Source organism: Drosophila nasuta, chromosome 2R (genome assembly GCF_023558535.2).
Source record: "Drosophila nasuta strain 15112-1781.00 chromosome 2R, ASM2355853v1, whole genome shotgun sequence".
Taxonomy (NCBI): Eukaryota; Metazoa; Arthropoda; class Insecta; order Diptera; family Drosophilidae; genus Drosophila; species Drosophila nasuta.
Window position 1 is genome coordinate 22703884 of NC_083456.1, and position 21602 is coordinate 22725485.

The 21602-nt window shown below is 40.2% G+C and overlaps 1 protein-coding gene across 4 annotated transcripts in view; it reads left to right on the forward strand.

The window, feature by feature from the left end:
* LOC132787717 (transcription factor E2f1) overlaps positions 1-21602 on the forward strand; it is a 40231-nt gene that overhangs the window by 11244 nt on the left and 7385 nt on the right. For 2 of the 4 annotated variants that reach the window (XM_060794994.1, XM_060794993.1), the window contains exon 2: positions 3439-3469. The gene's annotated coding sequence lies outside the window, so the exon portion shown is untranslated. Of the gene's footprint in view, positions 1-3438; positions 3470-11381; positions 11465-16704; positions 17277-21602 lie in introns of those variants that run through there. The other 2 variants (XM_060794995.1, XM_060794992.1) reach the window with 2 other exon arrangements.

A 21602-nucleotide genomic window follows, 5' to 3' on the forward strand; every position in this document is an offset into this window, starting at 1 on the left:
TAGAAATTTTGTTGAAACTTGACGAAGTAATGTATTTTTATTGTATTTATTCAACAAGAAGTTTATAATTTACTATCGCATTATATTATTTTGCGGTCATAAATCAACAAGAAATTTAAACTTTTGCTTGTGGTTTTTTAAATAGTTTATTAAATTATTTAATTTATACACATTTTGTGCTTAAAATGATTTGTCAACAAAAGTTTAATATCATTACTATTTTATTAAAATATTGAGTTTGCCTTATTGATAACTAATAAATATGGTAGATTGTTCTTCATTGCAACATATATCAGCGGATTACACGAACAATAAAAAGGAAATCAATTTGCGAGAATGGATCACATGAAATTAATTTTCGTGTGGCAATATTGAAGCTACATAGTCTGATGGATAATCGGAAGCAATGGGAGCGTATCGCTTTACATGTGTCGAGACTTACTTTTTACAGATACTCATGCCATTTGTCTCACCTACACTTGCAACAGTTGTCGTTCTTCGACTTCTTCTTCTTCGTCTTGGCTGTGTTGTTGTTTATTGCGAAACTGGCAAGACATAAAACAAAAGCCGTCGCCTGAGTCTCTGTTCCTCTTCCAGTCACGCAGTTGGAGTCACCTGGTTGCAAGGAGGGGGTGTAGGGAGTGAATCAGGTAGAGGAAGTAGGAGGGGGGGAGGACAAGGACAACCTTGAGACTGTTCAATATTCCGCAGCATAATTCGTGGCCAGCTCGATATCACGAGTTTCACGCTCTCCTACCAATCTCGCAGCCTCATCATCGAATGGCAATGGCGCAACTCGCAGCAAAAATGTTGCAAGTGGACACCACACACACACACACACACACAGAGTGAGACCCTTTCGAAAGTCGAGTCCAATACCGAAACAATGTCAGATGCCGCTGTACTAAAATTACGCCAAATTATGCTGAAAATGCAATGAGAGCGGTAAATATGCGATGCTCCAGCATGCACTCGGAGTTGGATTCAGAGACGCAGTTGCAGTTGCATTTGTAGTTGAAGCTGCAACTGGACATTGCATACACCACTTTCCCCTTCCCCCTTCCCCACAGATCTATCCGTCTGGTAGTTTTAGTTTTTCGGGAAGCCGTAGAGCTGCTGAGCTGCCATTGGTGGCTGCTTTTATCGGACATTCAACATCTACGCGTAGTTTTTGGAGCATGCGCAAAAGGACACAACACCGACTCGACTATTGCCACCGCCGCTGCCACCGCCTGCAACACCAACGACTCCTCTGTGTGGGAAGTGTGTGGCAACAAGGCGGTCTGGGGAGCAATACGTCGTCATCGTCGTCGTCGTCGTCTGCCCTGCGCTGAGCATGAAATATTTTTAACGCTCCAATGGCAGCCGCTGCGCTTACACACACACACTCAGAAAAACACGCACACAGAAATATATTTATTGCATTTTAATGTGCCACTGAAATGTGATTTAATTGGCATTGTTGCCTGCTGCCTGCTAAAGTTGCCGCAGATGCACAGTGCACAAGATGCAGCCACAAATGTATATGGAACAATCAAATTAAATTAAATGCATCATGTCATCATTTCCACTGACTTGTTTACGCGCACCACGAGATGGTCAAAAGAAATTTGCTTTAGGATGAAAAAAACAAACTGAGCTGAGGAGCTTTACATTGAATTGTTTACCAAACATTTTTAGTAAAGAAAAGGTTGAAACTATGATGAACTGAATTTGCTTATTGCAAAAGTACTTTAGGATGTTTATGTTAGCCGATTTTTCAATATACTTAAATAATTTGTATGATATTATCTTTAATTCTGAATTCTAAAACATTCAAAATTTATTGTTAAAATTAAAATGAAATTTGTAGATAAGTGTAGTTTAATTCTATAATTAACTGAAATTCCCTATTTGAAAACAGAAAGGAAAACTTTAACAGTTTTGAGTCCCCAAATTAACACTTACAAAACAATTTACAGAAGTGACGGTATGTAGTTAGGTGTTTTGATTGATTAGATGAATTAAGCAACTTCAAGACCCGCAATAGATCTTCATTCAAAACTTGTGATAGCCAGCTTAATCGTAGGCCATCAAAGCCAGGAAATTAAGAGATTCAACGAGTTAGGCTCGTGACAAACTTGTTCAGCAACTTTCCCCAATGATTAAACTCACTTATGATAACTTCTTTTTCTTTTTTTTTTTGTGTGGTCAATTATTTTTTGTGTTTTTCTTAACCGTCAATTACATGCAAAATTACGAGAGTCGAAAGTTATTCAATTTAATGGCAAACTTTAATGTCTGATCACGTTGGCGAGTTTTGCAATAATCGCGGCGAATTGATCGATTATTGAAATGTGTGCGATTTGGAATCACTGTGCAGACGAAGTACTAGACTTTGAACTAGTCGAGTATGTTTTATGTATGTATATGTGATGGCGCTGCATTGGTCTGGATCTGGATTTGCAAATGTTGGAAAAATTTTCTTTAATTAAATTCATTCTCACAGTGTGTGCAACATGTGGCAGCAGTCAGCATTGGTGGAATGCTGCAACTCAGACGCAACAGCTCCAGCTCACAACTCCTGCTGCTGCTGCTGATGGTGCTCCTGCATCAACTTCAGCTTCAGTTTCTCCTCCTTCTATTGCCGAGGCACTTTGTCCAGGAATTTCAGTAAAGTCTGGCGACTTCACACAGCGTCGTCTCCGAGTCTTGTTGGACTTGGACTCGCTGTCTGAAGTCTGAGACTTACTCTCTCCGTCTCCCTCTTCCTCTCTCTATCTTTCTCTGTCTTTCTACCTACGCAAGCCCTTTAAACTCTTGCGCCGTCATCAAATCAGGTTTCGAATGCTGCCGCCTCAACGCAACTCAACTGAACTCGACTCTGATGCTGATTCTGACTCTGACTCTGACAGACGCATAAATCGCTGGCGTTTTTAAAATACCCAACCCAGTCAGGTCCATGACTGGGTATTACTTTTGGACCCCCGCTTCAAGCTCCTCACGGATCTAAGCACGCCGTCTTCATCGTCCAGCAAAAAAGAGTTAAAAAAAAAACACACACCAACAACAACTTATAAATGCCTCTCATATTTTTAACACCAAACATTGTTGGCGAAGAGTATCCTCAGGCTCTTACCTTCTTTTTGGTTTGATTTGACAACTTTGTTGGTTGTGTGTTACCTTCTTATATATTCTGTTCTGCTCTAAAAAAAAATCTTCCCATCAACCTACGAATTTTGTTGTTGTTGTTGTTGATTTAGGCTGCAAAACGCACTTGAATTTCAATGAAGTTTGCAATGAAAACTTCTCGTGCCCCTAACGAGCTGTTTGTCCTAGAAATCTACAATAACAAGTCGAGAATTCTTTAGCTCTTCGTAGATCGATCGTCTGCTACTTTATGTTAATCGCAAATCGTAATAATAATAATAATAATACTTTTGCTTATTTACTTTACAGATTGCATGCTTTTACTTATATTAAACTGCTGGTAAGTTTTTCCAAATCCACAAAAGGATTTTCCATATATTAGCCTGATAAATGAAGTGAAAAACCACTTGGCAATGGAGTTTATTTCCATAAACTGACTTGTAAACATACGCATACATAACTATTCTGGTTCTGGTTATGGACATTAGCTTTTAGCTTGAGGTTGAGGTTGAGCCCTTGTTTCTTTCCCTTTGGACCTGAACCTCAACCCAAACCTGAGGTGTTATTCACCCTTCGACAGCCGCTTGACAGTCCACTGAACCGTGGACAAGTTGACAGGAACTGCAACTACAACTACAAACTATAAAATACAAACTACAGCAAAACAAACAATATCAGTTCAGCTTAGATCCCATACAAATGAACTCTCGGAGTACATCAAAGATAACTTGTCAGTCCACAAATGGCCAGGACCAGGCCAGGAATTTTGTTGTTTGCATAGCAAATGTCACACGGCAACAAGCTGGCTCTAAAGTTGAAGGTGAGAAAGAGAGCGAGCGAAGCAGACAGACGCGATGATACCCTGTAGAATACTAATTTGAAAAATTGGAAGCTACGACAAGGGAGAAATAGTTTAAAATTGAAATCCTTAAGCATATTATGAACGTATATTTAGAAATTGAAATATATAGGGTATATTAGAAGTCCATTCCCAAAGAGAAAGATAGCGAGCGAGGCAGACAGACGCGATATCCTGTAAAATACTAATACTAAAAATTGGGAACTACGACAAGGGGGAAATATTTTAAAATTCAAATTAGAATTATAAATTAAAATATATAGGGTATATTAGCAGTCCATTCTCAATTTGCTTCACCAGCTTAATTCTATTATTAATCTCTGGCAATATTGAATTTTATTTTAAACTCCATAATCCTTGCATCCTGCCTACATCACAGCCTTGTAATACCCTTTTCTTGTTGCCCTAGGGTATGCAAAACGGGTTGTGTCAACGGATTTATCCCATATTTAAATATCATCAGCAGTTGAAAGTAGAGTTTACAAATCAATTTGAATGTTGAACGTGTTGTAAACTCAGCGCACAGTATTTTCCCTGTTGCAATTTGCTTTGACATTAACTTGACATACCGCCGATCCGCATACGAATTTTACAAAATCTGAAATCCGTTTTCAAATGCGAACATACATAAATTATGTGGGGTGACCCAAATTTAAGAATTCCTAAACCAAATGCTAATTAATCCCACGAGAGGACAGAGAACCGAGGGCGCAACTCTTCGGCTACGGATTTGACATGCTCTGCTGATTTTCACACACACAAGAAAAAATGAAAATGCATTAGGCGAGGAGGAGGGAAGGAGGATGTAGCGCAGCTCGCGTGTCGTGGGCAAAAAAAAAGAAAAAGGTTTAACGCTTTTCCGGATGCTACCTGGTAACCTCTGGGCTAACGAACCCGACGCCCCTTTTAACCCGCTCCGTTTCGCTCGTTTTGCGATTCGAATCACGAAATCTCACGCATGTAATTGCATCTACTCTTCAATTGAGGGAGGTCGGGAAGTAGGGAGGAGGCGACTAAATATCACCTTATCTCCTTACACTCTGAAACCTAAGCCAGACCCTAGGCATAATCTCTTCCTTTTCTTGACACGCGCGTCAAGGATTCGATTCGATCTTGGAAGATGCTAAAAGCAATTCGAGAAACGCCAGCTGTTTTCTTAATTTCCACATTCCATAGCACTTCTGCTGTTGCTGCAACAACAATTGATTAGTTGTAATAGCGACAACCCTCTGCCAACTCCTCTCACCCCTCGGCACCCCTCAGCCAGGGTGCGTTTGGCCTGCCCCTCTGCTCTAATTTACAAAGCGTTCTCGTTTTTTTTTACAATTCACCGAAGGCTTTTGCAAAAAAATGGTGTTCACCCTATTTTGAATGCGCTGTTCGAATCCCCCGCTTAGGGGTTGCTGCTGCTGTTGCTTTACTTTAATTATTAGCTCGGTGGCAGCCCTCTTGCAACGGGCAACGATGGTCACCCTTGCCGGAGGGGCAAACGCTGTCGTTGTCGCTTTTGCTGTCGTCGTCACCATCGCCGACATTTGGCACATGTCAATGCTTGCATTGGACTTTGGGCTCTCAACTCTTGTGGCATTCTGCGTGCGGACCTCGCTTGAGCTTGGGCCTAACTGCAGCACAGTGGGGCAAACCTTGCAAGCAAGTGCTCAGTGTTAAGAGTCTTAATGAGGTATTTAATGATTTTTGTAATTTGAGAACTGTTCCTTGTTATTCAGAATTTATTTATTTATTTATTTTCTCCACAAAATTATAAAAATTGTAAAAAAAAAATAGTCAAGATTCCTTAATCCTTAGCAAAAATAATTTAAAGCGTTGCTGTAGGTTGAAACTTAATAAGGGAAAATTTAAAAGTGGGTCTGGGCTTTGAAAGCTTAACTACCAATAGGAAAATATTAAGAAACTTTATTCTTGAGCAAAAATTTGAGTCTTAAATAATATTTCATAAAACAATCAAGATCAATTTAAACACCGTTAGTTGCACAAAATAATAACTATTTGCAGAAATTTCTGTAATTTTATTAAAGAGCTTTTCGTGTTTAAATAAATCCCTATTTCCTCACTCAAAATGCAGCATCTACAGTTTAATCTCATGATTTTGACGAAGAAAGGTACAGGATTTGATAAATTGCCTCGTTGTAGAAGAAAAAAAGGGAGTGTTGTATGGTATTAAGGACACGCAGGAAAACCATTTACGAATTGCGTTTCAACCCACTTTAGAGGCTTATGCCATAAATTAGCAGGAATCCCGAAAACTGAAACAACTAAAGCTATACGCAAAGTAGGGAAAGAGATGGCTGGCTCTATTGCTAAGCAACAACGTGGCGACCTAATTCATCAGCGTAGCGTTGTGGCGCCTCCTTAACGTGTGTCCGTCCCACTGTGACGCGCTCCACTTCATCAACGGAGCAGGCAGCGAACGTCGTTCCCATTACAATTTCTGCAACAAAAAACCACTTCCATTTCCTGTTGAATTGCAGGAAACCCAACGCACAGCAACAACAGCAGCAGCAGCCCAATTCTAACACTAGAACAATGCGAGCAGGAGAGGGAGTATGCAAGTAACAGTGAGAAAGAGAGAGAGAGAGAGGGAGATTGATCCCTGGCGGGCAACCATCACGTTGCACCCTTAAAAACGTAGCTGCTGTTGCATTTTTGCAACAATTATAAACGGGACAACAGGCAACGTAATATCTCATTGGGTAACTAGCTATGCAAATGATGCGTGTCGACCTGCAGATACCCTGTGTACCCTATGCAGATGTAAATTTGATGTTTATCGAGCGATTGTCATGAAATCTTTAGGATAGAATGAGATTATTTCAATTTGATTGCAATGCAATTTTGAAAACAAGAACAGGGAGTCGAAAATATGTAAAGCTATTGTTCATTATTTTATTATTTGTTGTTTATCGATAATGATGAAATCTTCAGGATAAGCAGAGGTAATTATTTGAATTAATTGTAATAAAATTCAAATGACCAAGGGAGAGTTATAAATGCGTAATGCTTTTATGTATCACATTATTGTTTTAATTTACATTCAGTAGCATGAGCTGTGTTCAAAGAGTCATTAGATATATGAATTTACATAGTAATTACTGTTGCTGTTCACTACACAGCTTTGAGATATACCCATTTGATTGCCGACTTACAGGGTATGTAAATTACCTTAGCTGGCGACATTTGTGGATTTTTTTGTATGGTGTCTCAGTGCTCGGTGCTCAGTGCTGAGTTCGTTCCACTTTCAAACTGAAACACAGAGGACGCAACGTCTGAAGTGCCTCGTGGGCCAGGGCTATGGCTATGACTATGTCTAGATGGCTAGGGCTACCACACGGAAGGCGAGCACCACTCAGAGCTCATAACATACACCATTGAAGGGTGCTGCTACTTTTTGGTTTTTCCTTTTTAAGGGTGCTTCTTTCCCGAGTCTAAGAGAGTTTTGCGCAAGACGCAACAACGCCTCACGTCGTCCAGGTGTGTTTCCTTTGGCCGTGTGTCCTCGTCGTCGCTCTCGTCCTCGTGTGTCTCTGTCGTTTCCTACTTCTTTTTCCACTTTTCCTTTTCAATGTTCTTTTTCTCAGGCATTAGTTTCAGCCGCATTTGGGACATCTGTTAGTCGTCCGTTCGGTTTGATTGTCAGTTTGTTGTTTGAGTTTGTTTGCCGAACTGTGTGTTGTGCCTTAATTTGATTTGTACTTCGCATCTAATCCCCACATCTCCAAAATGAAATCTTCACATCCGCTCGGAAGCTCCCACGCTTTACTCATTAGAGTGGAGCTCGTGAAGCTTTCGATTTAGTTAGGCTAATTGCACACGGCAGAGTGTCCTGATGAGCGCACACCGCCTTCATAGGAAAGACACTGAAGCAGCAACAGCAGCGGCGACAGCGGCAAAGCAACCCAAGCTGAGATTTACTGATCTACAAATTTCCAGGAATTTCGTGAATGGAAAAACAAAAGCGCAACGAACGCTCTTTACGTACAGACGAAGAAGACCAGAAGGAGGAGGAGGTTAGGCAGACGAGTTGCTCTACCTATGGACCTGAACCTGAACCCAAACCTGAAGCTGTTGCTGTAGCTCTGTAGCTCAAGCAGAAGCTGAACCTCGCGGCCCTGTGTATAAAATATCTTATGAATGTACTCTCGTACTTGGCCCTCTATCTCTCTCTCTCGTTCGCTCCCTCACTCACTCAGATTTTGTAGAGCTCTCTCTCTCTGTCGCTCTGTCCCGTGGCCCTGCTCTGTGTTTGCTGTTTATATTTCGAAGGTTCTTCTTGTTTTTGTGGCCTGTCCCAGCACAGCTTTTGTAGTTGCCTCATACTCATACTCTCTCTCACACTCTGTCTCGCTCGCCTCCTCTGTCTCTTACAGTGTTTTCCTCTTAGTCTTTCACTCTCTCGTTATTGTTACTTAAAATAGCTGAAAACGTGAGCACATATCCCAAATTTGAAAACCGGTAAGCCAGGCCAAAGGCATCGACCAGGTAGTCGAGAGATTTAATGAGCACCCGGTGCCCAGCCTTAGGCGCACATGCAGACAGTGTGCAAGTTGGTCGGATAGATAGTTGGTCCAGTTGGGGAGCCATACGCAAAACCCACTCTTCTTTTGCCACACACTACTCTCTCCCAATAAAATTTCAAGTCACATTCATTCGATATAAAATCCACGACAATTTATTAACAACTTAACCACTTCCGAAAGTTCTAGATCTTTTTTTTACCAAATTAGTTGCACATTTAAAGATAGTTTGACTAGGAGCCTGGGAAATTCCTATTCCATTCTATAAATACGATAAGATCACAAGTTCTTTCGCAGCCACATATGGCGCTATCTTTTGGTGTAGTTTTGAAGCTCCTTAGCATGTGCAGACCTCCAGGAGTTTAAGACGAAGAAAAAGTTTATTGGCAAAACAAAAATGCAGCTTTGAGATATAAAACTTAAGAAGAAAATCGAACTCAAACAAATTTCTACTGGACATTAGAAAACTTAAGGAAATTGGAACTTGGAGAAGAATAAAATGTTTTGAAATGTCTAGAAATTCATATTTCTCCCCTAACAAAATGCTTCAGAAATTCCTTATCAGTTTAAGACCTCGGTAGAGTCCAACGAACCTTCTAAGGCGTAACAAAACAGAAATTTCAATGGTTACCCCTCTGCATGCGCCCCTCCCCCAACCCAATTTGGCATGTGCTACGACGTTTTTTTGTTGTGTGTGTGTATTGTTGTTGTTGAGGCACAAGAGTCTCATGCAGCAGCAATAACAAAACGACAGCTGCAAACCAAACTATGCTTGTTGATATTTCGATTCCGGAATTACACGCCGAGTAATACATCAGACGTCGACGACAGTTCAGACGGACAAACCCAAAGCCGAGTCAGCCTGTCAGTTTGTCGTCCAGCCATTGCAATGGGTCTTTTTCAGGTTCGGGTTCGAGTCGAAGTTCGAGTTGCACAGAAAGAGTCCTGGGTTGAGCTACATACTCAAACACCACATCGAACCCTCAAACCTCTATCGATGCAACTTGTGATGCAGTCTGTACAACTCGGGGCAGGATACAATTCGCTTGGGGGTACAGTTCCCAATATGTTCTCTACACTATATATACTTGATGTCTGACTGTCTGTCTGGGGCGGCAATTCATCTCCTGTTTCATATCCGTTTTGCAAATTCGAATTTCGACTTATTTTGCTGATTAATTTTTGGCGCGTCCGCTAAAATTTAGCCAAAGCAAATTGCTTATGGATTGGATTTGCAGTTGATTTTGGATTTTGATTTCACTCTGTAATTTTGGCATCTGCAGCAGACTCTTTTATTGTATCCTGTGTGCTCTGTTATTATTGCTATGCCGATTGTTTTTTGTGATTTCCGCTTAGATTTGCTTTGCATGTTGGGAATTCAGCTGCTGCTCGATGATGTCTTTGTTGCTGGGTGCTAATTGTGGGCACACAGGGTTCAATGACTGACTGACCGACCACCGCCTAGGTAAAGAACTAGTTGGACCAATGTGCCACTTAGCACCTGTCGTCGTTTTGTAACAGACCCATCTGCTTTTACCCTACGTTGCGTTTCCGCAGGTCATCAGATAGCTTTTGGGGCGCAAAAAGCTCTTTTTTGTCGAGACGTTTTCTCTGTCATTTCGAAAGTTTATTATCCGCGCATAACTTACAACCCTGCGCTTGTTGTTGGGTGGGCCACAATGGTAGAGAGCAATAGAGAGAGCGAGTGCACGCATGATCGCTGCATTATCCTCCCTTATTGTTATTTTGCTTGTCGCCTTGCTCTGACTGCGACTGCATTCCTTTTGTACGACGCTCCGTTACTCTGTTACGCTCTCGATGCTCTCACTGTGCTGACTCTCTCTCTGACAAGGCTCTCTCTCTCTCGCGTGTCTGTCATTGCACGCACACACGATCTCTGCTGGCGCTGTCGTTGTTGTTGTTGCTCTTGTTGCCCTGCAATTGCATTCCTGTTCTGCTTCCTCTTCACTCGAACTGTGTGCAAGTGTGTGTGTGTGTGTGTTTGTGTGCTGTCTGCCTTGACTTCAACTCTGTCGGCGGCCAGAACTACGCAACATTTACAAAACGAACGCTGCAGAAAGTGGAAGTGAATCTCCAGAGAGGCGGCGATCCGATCCGTTTCGTTCCGTTGTTGATCATGACGTGTTATCGTAACCGTTGTCGTTATTTCTGTTAAAGTTTTATTATCAATAACACACACTCTTTGTTAAGTGTTGCAACAAAAACAACTTTTGTTAAACAAAATTTCAAAAAAAAAAAATAATCATGAAAATTACTTGCAAAGTGCAAAGCAAATGTTGAACACAAATAACACACACCACAAACGATGCTAACAAATACCAATGCAGTCTGAAACACACACACACAAGGAATACTACAAATAAAATACAAACAAAACAATAAAAATAATCATAATCATTAAAATGATCAGAAACTAAACTAAAACTCAGTGCTAAAAATGCTTAAGTCATTTTAAATCTATTCTAATATTAATTTTGAAAACGATTCCAAAATTTCGAAAATGCAATAAGTTTTTATGAAAAATTAAAAATTTTTTTAAATATTTTCTAATTCTAATTGTTATATTCATACACATTTTTGGCTATTCTTCATCTTTTATTACTTTTTTGAAACTGTTGAACAAATTTCTCATATATGCTAAGTGTTCTTTACGTTTAACTTGTTCTAAATTTATGTAAAACCATTTTTATTGATTTACCAAAAAAGAAAACGCATTTTTATCAATTATTTATTCACTTAATATAATATTTAAGAGCTCTAAACTCACAATCACATAAGTATAAATATAAATAATAATATAAAACAAAATTTTAAACACTAAATAAATCAATTGCAATTCATTGCCACCAAATTCAACGAAATATAAAACAAGCTACAACTTTTGGATTACCTTACAAAATTTAAAATTCAATGCCAGCAAAGCGTAAGTACAAAAAAATAAACAATGCAAAATAAACAACAACAGCAATGATAAATAATAAATAACAACAGTTAAAGTTACTCGTTAGATTTTACTCGCTGCATTCCCCTTTTGGCACTCGCCGTTTATACCCTGTAGTCAATGAATGGCGTTACAGGGTTGTTTTACTCTTCACATATTATAGTAATAAAAATATGTTTAAGCAACATTAAGAAATGTTATGCAAATATATTTTTGAATTTATTTCAACATGTAAAATATTTTGGCTTAAAGTAAAGGGTATTGAAGTGTTTGCAACAATAGTGACTCGATTGCAGCGTTTTCCAGTTTAATGGCAGGTTCTTGTTGGATCTTCCAACACGCTTGTTTAATTTTTTTGCACTTTTTTTCTAAACGAATAATTAAATAATAATAAGCATTAACTGATTGTAGTTAGCTTCATCTTATTTGTTGTTGTTTTTGTTTTTGGGGTATCTCTCGCGTTTTATGGCTTACAGTAAAGTTCATTGAACGTGAGCTGAGAAATAATTTGTAGCCAGTTGGAGACTCAGTTCAGTTCCAGTCTTGAAAAAGCAAGTCAAGTCCGCTCAGTTGCTAGCCGACTTGGCTGCTTGTCTAACCATATAGAGTACACAGAGTGTATGTGTGTGTGTTATATTTTTGTTGGACTGTTAGGGCGGACAGGTCGGCAAATCGGGGAAGTCGCAGTAGTCGGTTTCATGTGCGGGCTTGCAGCGTGCTTTTAAGGTCAACCACTCGATAGACGCTGCTTACTGACCGCTCATTATAACCCTAACCCCATTTGGATTGCGAGTCGCATCGCATCGGTAACCTTTTTTTTTTATATAGTTTTAACTGGCACATGATAGGGCTACGCCCCAAACAAACCAAACAAATTAAAGAATCAACTGAGCGCGAGTACAGTGAATAATGTTACACACGTACATCCCGGACATTAACTAGATCTGTATCTAACATGCAACGGTTAAGTGTTGCCATCTGCAGTTGATGATTTGACTTTTAAGAGGAGCTACTTCAACCCGAAACAATAGCTAACTAAGGATGCAATTACGATATCACATCTAAAGTATCATATTTCAGTTATATTAATTTGTATACGCATTGTCAAATTATTATAATAATTTTAAATTACTCATTTTTGATATTATCAGAATGTTTCTTTTATATTTTTTAAATTAACTGCAATGATTATCACATTAAATTCAATTACAATAATTTAATATAAACTTTTAGTTATTTAAAGTCTAATTTGAATGGCCAAATTATTAAAATCATTTTGAAGTTGACATTCTAGAAAACTGAAACTGTTTTTGACTGTTTAAATATTACCAATCTGGGCTTCCAGAAATTTTACTTCTAATTATATTTTGAAAACTATTATAATTTTAAATTAAAAATTAGATTTTATCTTAAGAGATAGTTTCATTTGTTAGATTGCAGTTTAATACTTGCACTTTCGCATCAAATTCTACCAATTTTAAATTTAAATTTTTCATTACTTCACCATACCACTATTTCTTTTCTATCTTACCTTTCATCTCTTCTTCGTTATGCCGTCTATCATAATATATTAACACTGTAGGTATCACTTCACATGCTCCACTTGAGTTACATTAATGTAAAAGTCGACTGCTCTCAGTTTTCTGCCCTTTTGAGCCAAAGCGTGATGTCTGTAAAAATAATTAACATTCAAATCAAATTAATTTGCAATTAGTGTGAAACTGAAATGGGTTTTGCGTAGAGTCGTGTAATCAGCGACGAATGGTGGGGTTGGGGGGAGTTAGTACTTCCGAAATATTCATTTATGTTCCTGTTTAAAGCAATTTTCCCAGCGAGACACGGCGATAACAGCAACAAAAACAACAGCAGCAGCAATTCCGCCGTAAGCGACGACAACGAAGACGACGTCAGAGCGACGCTTTCGGCAAATTCAATAAATGTTGCGTCAAGTCATTCGGAAGTCGTCAGAGACGCAACACTCACTCTTTCTCTCTTTCATACACATACACAGTCCACATTCTGTCTTTGCACACACATACAACACATGCAAAAATGCCTTGAAAGCTGGCCACCCTAACCAAAGAACAACAACTTCAACTACAACTACAACAAAAGCAACTACACAATCAACATTGTGACTGACATTCTGTCAAACATGCAGCGACGACGTCAACGTCAACGCCGACAGAGACGGCAACGGCAGCGGCAACTTCTCTCAAACTTTAATGCTCAATGCGTTTTTTGTTTTCCTTTTTTTCTTTCTTTTCAGTTTTTTTTTTGTTTCACTTTTATTTTCAAATTTGAATATCGCCGCCGCTCAGATTCTCAAGTAGTTTTCAAGTTGATTGCATTCTGCGGCATGTCTGCGACGTCGACGTTGTGGCTGTCGTCTCTCATTCATTTCCCATGTCCATGTTCCATGTGCTTGCTGCTGCACGCCTTGGGGATGGCAGAGGCTGTAAAAGAGTTTTTGCACCCCACTAAAAAGGGGTTGCTTAACGATGACGATGATTATGAGGATGTTCTGCTTCTTTATTGCGCTTTAGTTACTTTTGCGCTGCCGGCACATTTTGTCTGGCTTGCCAAATACTTGTGATACCCTAACATTAACATGTGCTTTGCTCATGGTACATAACCTAAGAGAAAGCTCTGGTCAAAGACGAAAAGCTTTCGTAACAGAAACACAAAGACAATAAAACTTATTTAGAATTTGTTAAAATAAAACTGATTGAACATGCATATGTTTTTAGTTATTTTAAAAAATAACTATCGATTTTAAACTTTACTTTTGATTTCCCCAAAATTGTTGTATCCAACATGCATTTCTTTTGCGTACCTTGAAGCAGAAGACAGTAATTTTATTTCCAGTTTCCATTTCCATTAACTCAATTTTTTCCATGCTCATCGTTTTTTTTTTTTGTCAGCCTTGCTTTTTTTTTGGTGCTGTTGCTTCTCATGACCCCTCAGAGCCAGGCAGAGCTTTAGATGTGTCTGTTATCCTTTATTTTTTTCTACTTCTTTTTTGCAACATCACCGACACCCAAATTTGTGACTGGCTGAGAAGATAGCATCTTATTATTATTTTTTTTTTTGCCTTTCCTTTTTTCACATAAGCCTCGACTCGACGCAGTTAAGTCACCCTTAGGGCGAAACATCTTCTCTCCCCCCTAAACTTCTCTATGCATGCCTTTTTTGCGTGATTTTATTTTTATTTGTAATTTTTTGTTTGTATTTTGCTCATAGATACCACAAACGCATGAAGCACATATTATTTTTGTTGAGCTCGTTTTGCGATCGTCTGCGCTTCGAACTTCCCACGATCCTTGTGGACTTTTGTACTTAAGACGGCAGTCTTTTCCTCAATGTGTTTGTGTGTGTGTCTGCAGTGTCATAAATACTTTTAATTAACTGGAAGTGCGTATGAGCGAGAGAGTGAGAGAGAGTGTACATACGTCTGTCTGTTCATCTCGCATGCCATCACGCTCCCACTGCCGGCAAAACAAAATGGAAAGTGAAGTAGAAACATCGGCTCATCGTCTTGGGCGTGAGTTTTGTTGTGGCGTATTTACCATAATTTGCTTGATTTTTTATGGCCATAGAGATAGTACATGCGAATGTGTGAGAGTGTGAGTGTGAGAGTGTACCCCAGTTAGCGATCGGTACATGCAAATGTAGAAAAGAATAAATGTACGTATGTATGTATTTGAGCAGATGTGTTTGTCTAGTTCATTGAACTTGTGATTCAAAAAGTAACCGAAAAAGTAACAGCGACAGCAGCCTTTTTGGTAGCAACAGCAGTTCCAAAATTGGAACCTTTTCAGAAAAGGAGGTTAATTAAATATTTTTGCAGAATTCTTGCTTGATGTTATTATTTGTGTACAACTAAAGTAGAACACTTTAAGCGCAAAACTTCTCTAGTTGTTGGCAACATTGTTGCTTGCAACATTACACAAACGACGCAACATGCGTAGAGCGCACGTTACAAAGACGGTGCAAAGCAAAGACAAAAAATAATAAGTAAATAAATACATACATATGTATGTATGTGTTTATATGAAAAGAGTGTGCATATGGCTACATTTATGTACATAGTCAATTTGTGGGTGCGACGGCAGAAGAGAGTTTGCTGGCTTGGCACGTCACTTCCGTCTCTTGGTTTATGTAGCCGGCATTTGAGCAAGTGAGCGAGAGCGCGGCTCAAAAGCACTCACACACACATTCACGCACACCTACCCACCGTGTAAGTCTGGCATCCACATGCCACAAAAGCATCTGCCTACATACGTTCCACTCACTCTCTCACACAAACACACACATTGAAGCAGCAGTTGTTTTGCCCACTCAGCTCAGCTGCTGCTGCTTTGCGTTATTGCGTGGCTCTCGTTCTCTTTCGTTCGCTCAGCTGCTCACTCTCAGCTGCTATTCTGCTTTGAATTCGCCGTCAACTGGGACTTAACATAAACACCACAAAAAATCAGCACTCATAACAGTTCAAATTGGCGGCACCAAATTCGCCGCAATCAGTTTTTCGTTCACACTCCGCACTGCTGGTTGTGTCTGTTTGTTGTTGCTGTCGTCGCTCGCTGTTGCCGTCGTTCTCCTCGTCGTCGTCGTCGTTGTTGTCGTCGCCGTGTGCTCGTGGTTGTCGCTGCTGTTGCTGCTTGCTGCGCAAACGAAAAGCTACATATACCAAAGTAAGCGACAGCGCGAAACGTATCAAACGTAAAATCGTCCGCGTGTTGAAAATCATTGTATTTAAACACAGCAAATAAATGTAAATGTGCAACGTTTATTTAACAAAATAAGCCAAGTATCGTCACAAACGGCGAGTCTCGTCTCCAGTTGGAAGTTATGACAACAATAACAACAACGGAAGCAACAACCATACCAGAAATCTTTAGCACGCAGTTTCTGCCGTCGCGCGACGCAACAATGCGTTAACGTTACGTCGCCGTTGTCGCTTACGTTTTCTCTGTTCGCTGCGCTCTCTTTTTGCGTGTGTGCCGTACTCTCTTTCGCTCTTTCGCCGCCGCTGTAGGTTTTGCCGGCGACTCCATTTACTACTACGACAACGTCGACGACGAAGACACACTCACTCAACTCAGTCAGCAGAGGGCAGCGAATCGGGCAGAGCACAACACTCTCAGCCAGCACTCACTTTGCGTTTACGTCGTGGCCCATGAAGTTCGTTTAGCTCGCGCGCTTCGCCCGCCGCATTAAAAAATATGTGTGAAAACTGATGGAAAGAAAAATTAAAAAAAAAAGAAAAGAACTGCACACACAATAACAGCTACAAATAATTGAGGACAGCTAAACACAGTACAAGCGCGGGGGCATCAACAACAACAATTATGTGATATCTACAACAAATAATTTACTTTTTTTTGTGCTTTACTGCTTGCTCTGCTGACGTCACACAGCGCCAGAGAAACGCAAAGAAAATAAACTTGCGCAAAACGTGAGAAGAAGAAGAAGTACGAAGAAAAACGTAGTGAATACAAAATGAAATTGAACATGATGAAAAACGCAAAAAATATGAAACGTGTGTGATATTAAATGAGCGCGACGACGACAGCGGCAGCAGCAGCAGCAACAAAAACAACAGTAGAAGCAGCAGCAACTACAACACAACAGCACCAGCGACGTTGGCAGCAGCAGCGACGACGACGACGCAGGCCAGGCGACGGCAGCAGCAGCGCGGCAGCGGCTTCAAGCATTTGTGCTTTGCTGGGTTGTTCGTCGTGATACTATATGTTAAACAACAACAAAAATAAGCGAAGAAATTCCGATTTAGGTGCGTGCACTTCAATTTTTTTTACCCATTTATTTTTTGTTTTTGCAATTCAAGAAGAAAAACACGCAAAACAACTACAACTGAACTTTTTAAATCGAATTTATCAGTGGCTGTAAAACTGCGGGCCATGTGTTTTCAGTGTATGTGTGTGTGTATTCCGACAATTAATCATTCTTTTTCGAGTTTGCTTTGTGCACTGCCTCTGCCTCTTCTCTCTATTCTGTGCTCCCCACCTTTAAGCCCGTTAATAACCTTTAAATGCCTTTTGTGTGTGTTGCTTCGAAGTTTCACGTGAAAACGGCATTTTAATTCATTTGTAAATAGCAAACTTCTAAAGCTCCCGCCCCCGCCCTGCACTCCATCGGTGGCTTGCTCTACTTTATCAGCAGCATTTGTGGAACCTAACTTCAATAGCAGCCTCATGCTATGTTAGTTAACAGGCACACTCGAAAGGAGTAAACCAGCGATTGTGACTTGGCTGAGCGGGTAGAGGAGAGAAAGAGAAGGAGAGTTGTTGATAACAGCGCGATTTGAACATTTTCAATGCAATGTTTTTCCGGAACCCCATGACTGTAAATGCGTCATACATACAATGTACATAAAGGTGCATTTGTATGATTGTGTGTGTGTGTGTGTTTGTGTACTGCTATTTCTCTGGTATTGCTTTTATTTTCTTTTAGGCAGGGATTTCCCCGAAATTGTGAAACGTTGTTCGAATTTCCACTTTTCCAGGACTACAACTCAATTGTCTCTTTCTGCTTTTTTTTGTTCGCTAAATATTTTGCGACGCATTTTATGCGGCTGCCAACGCGACTCGCTCTTTTTTCATTTGTTTTGAGGGGGAGTTGAGTTAAGCGAGTGGTGGCTGCTCTCTCTCTCTCTCTCTTTCTCCCGCCCACCCAACACAAAGTGGCAATTATATTTGCCTTATTTTTGCAAGCAAGCAGAGAAGAGGAAGAGAGTCGTTGTTGAGCCTAACAGCGTTCTGTTAATGTTACTCTTGTGCCATCTTGCTCACACGCACGGAGCTGAGATGGAGTTTTTACTTACCTTTTACTTTTGCTGTTTACACTTGTTTCTGTTTATTTAAATTACATATCGAGGTAAATGTGAGAGCGCAGAACTTGATACTCAGTGCAAACAAATAATTGGATTTCGATTTTGTTGTTGTTGCTCAAATGATGTTGCTTTTGAGCAACTTTGTTGAGAGCCGGTTTGATTGGCGTTTTTGGGTTAAGCATTGATTGTTTTAGGCAAAATACACACGGAAAAAGACAAAGGGAGACAGAGAGATAGTTAACTATTAGTGTGTCGTAGCATTGGCCTGTAATTGGCTTAAGCGAATTGCGAAAATGGCGACATGGGCGCTTATATACATATTTACATAGATACTTACATTACACATACCGGTCAACCACCAACAAAAACAACTCTGGACGAAGCGCATAATCAGTGTGGAACGCAAGTCACAAAACCGGCTGCGTCGTAATAAACATGCATTCCACACAGCAGCATAACAAAATCAAGAGCAACAACAACTGCAACAACAGCCGTGGACCGTATCTGTCAACGCCTGATCTAACAGCTGTTAGCAAAAGTAAAACAGCGGCCGGCATCTCGTTGAAACCACCAACCACAGAGACCTCAACCTCAGCATCCCACTCTCTTTCACTCTCATGTTCAAAAGCTCTCCCCACACACATGCACACTGGAGAGCGACAACGAGCGTGGATGGAGCTATACACAATATTCTTCTTTTCTCCGCCTCTTACCGATTGCTGAATGATTTTATGGCAATCGTAGGATGTATATATGTATGTGTATGTATGTAGAGATGCATACGTACATAGCCCCCTCATGTGCATGTGTGTGTGTAAGTCTAGTCAGTCTTGTTTTTATTGTCTTTTTGCGTCTGTGTTTTTCTACTGCGCATGCAAAATGCTGTGCAAAAAGAAAGCGAAATTTTTACGTGTGCGCTGCAGTCGACAGCGCTGCTCTGACTACAGATGTATGCGTGTGTGTGTGTGTGTGTGCCAAAGATAAATACGTATGTACATAGTATAAGCATATGTACAATATGCGTATGTTTGCCCATATGTGTATACATATGTACATATGTGCATAATTAAAGAATCATAAATTGTAGCTTGCATAATTAATAGCTCGTGTTAGAAGTTATTCAACGCTCCCGTTAGATTGCACTCGAAGCACCCAATTAGCAGCTGCTGCTGACCATTTGTTATGCTTTACGAAACGAGGGTGGAAGGGAGGAAGTGAGGGGAGGGCGGGTGGTTGATTTGGTGTTTGGGGCGCATCCCCGACTATGTAATTCAGTTTTTAATACAATTTTCTCGTGTTTTACTTTACTTAATTTATTATAGCGCAGCAGCAGAGTGCTATCAAAAAAAGTTCGCGTGTTTGGACAGAACTCTGCAGCTTATTTACTCGTCATGAACACACACTCAAACGATTCTACGTGTGTGTCTGCTTATAGTACTTCTAGCTTTTTCTTCTTTATCAGTCATACGCGGCGCGGTCGCTGCGCTCTGTTGCGTCGATGTCGCCGTCGCCGTCGTCAGGTTGATTGAAAAAAAAAAGCTACGCTGCTCTGCTGTGTTGTTGTTGTTGTTGTCTGTTAATGTGTTTTGTGTTACTGTTTTTATTTGTTTTCTCTAGGCCATTTTGTCCACGATTTCTGGCATTTGCTTTTTTTCATATTCATGTTCATGTTCTCGCTTCCCTGTTTGCATAATGTGTTTCTTGCTCAAGGCACAGTTGCATTTGGTATTTACCTTTTGGGTTTTCAGTTTGTTGTTATTAGATAAATACACACAGTGGAAAGAGAGAAGAGAGCAGAGAGAGAGATGCCCGACAAGTGCACTTGAAGTTGCATCAAAATGTGATACACAAACACATTCCCGACTATCTCTACACATACATTCTCGCAAATAACTCTCTACACATACAGAAACGTGCACGCTCATGAAAATGTTAAATGAAGATCAGTGCTGTTAAAAACAGGCATATTTTATGATGGGGTCACACTGACTGACTCAAATTAGCATAAGCTCAATTTGTTGTTGCTGGTGTTATCGGTGTGTAATTTTATACTCGCACTGTAATTTTATATGCAAAGCGTATGAATATAAGCGACTACTTGTTATTGCAAATATTTCATGTGCATTTAAATTAAGACATTTCAAAGGACTTACCTGGCTACCCTTTTTTCTATATGCATATAGCATTTATTGTGTATAATGTTGTCTGTTGCCCACATAATTTTTTGTAGCTGGGAGCTGCTTGCGTATAAAATTTCCATGTCTTCGATTTGAATTACCAGCAAAAGCAAAAAAAGAAAATGAAAGAAATAAAACAGAATTCGCCGGCCTGTAAACAGATACCGTTTTTGGCACACCGTAGAAAGCAACAAGAACAAGAAGACCGACCGATGAACAGCAACAAAATCTCAGCAGCAGCGAAGCCAACGCTGACGCTAATAGCGACGTCGACGCCTGCAATTTATAGAGAGCGCGAGTGAATGAGAAAGAGAACAGAGTGAGAGGCTGCTTTGTTGGTGGTGTTTAGCTACCTGCTCTGCCTTTGCTTGCTTGCTGCTGCTTATTTAATTTCTTGCCAATTTCAGCAAATTCCACACGACGTTGTTTCGTTCATTTTTTTTGCCGTTTAACATTTCACTGTATATAAGCTAAGTATGTATGAGTGTGCAATGCATGTGAATAGTGTGTGTGTGAGTGTGTATGTATAATCGCACTAAAAACGTTTGTCATTTACCATTTGCTGTTGTTTCGCGCTATTTGTTGCTGCAATTAACAGCTCGTAAAATTCAAAGCTGCCGTTTGTCAAACAACATTTAACAGAGCAACGATAACAGAGCTGAGCATGTTAAGCAAGATAGTGAGCTGTTAATTTATTTTCTTCTTTTTTGCCAACACACAACGCAGGCAAGCAAGCAAGCAAAACGTTGCCAAAAGTCTTTCTAATGAAGCGAGCGAGATAAAGACGTCGTTGACCAAAAGCGGTTAATACAGAATTAACTATAACGTTACCTCGACTTCTTCTTACCTGTTGCGGTCTGTGCTTCTTCTCGTTCTGGTTTCTCTCGCATTCGCATTCTCATTCTTGTTTTGCCTTTGGCTTTTCTTCACACGCCGGCCTCCATGTCGTCGCCTCTTTGCTCCTTCCCCTCTTGCTTCTTCTCGCTTTGTGTTGCCTTATTGATTGGTTTAATACTTTTTATATGCCGAGTTTATTGACATTTGCGCTTGCGCGACGCGACAACAACAACAACGTGACATTGTTTTTTAT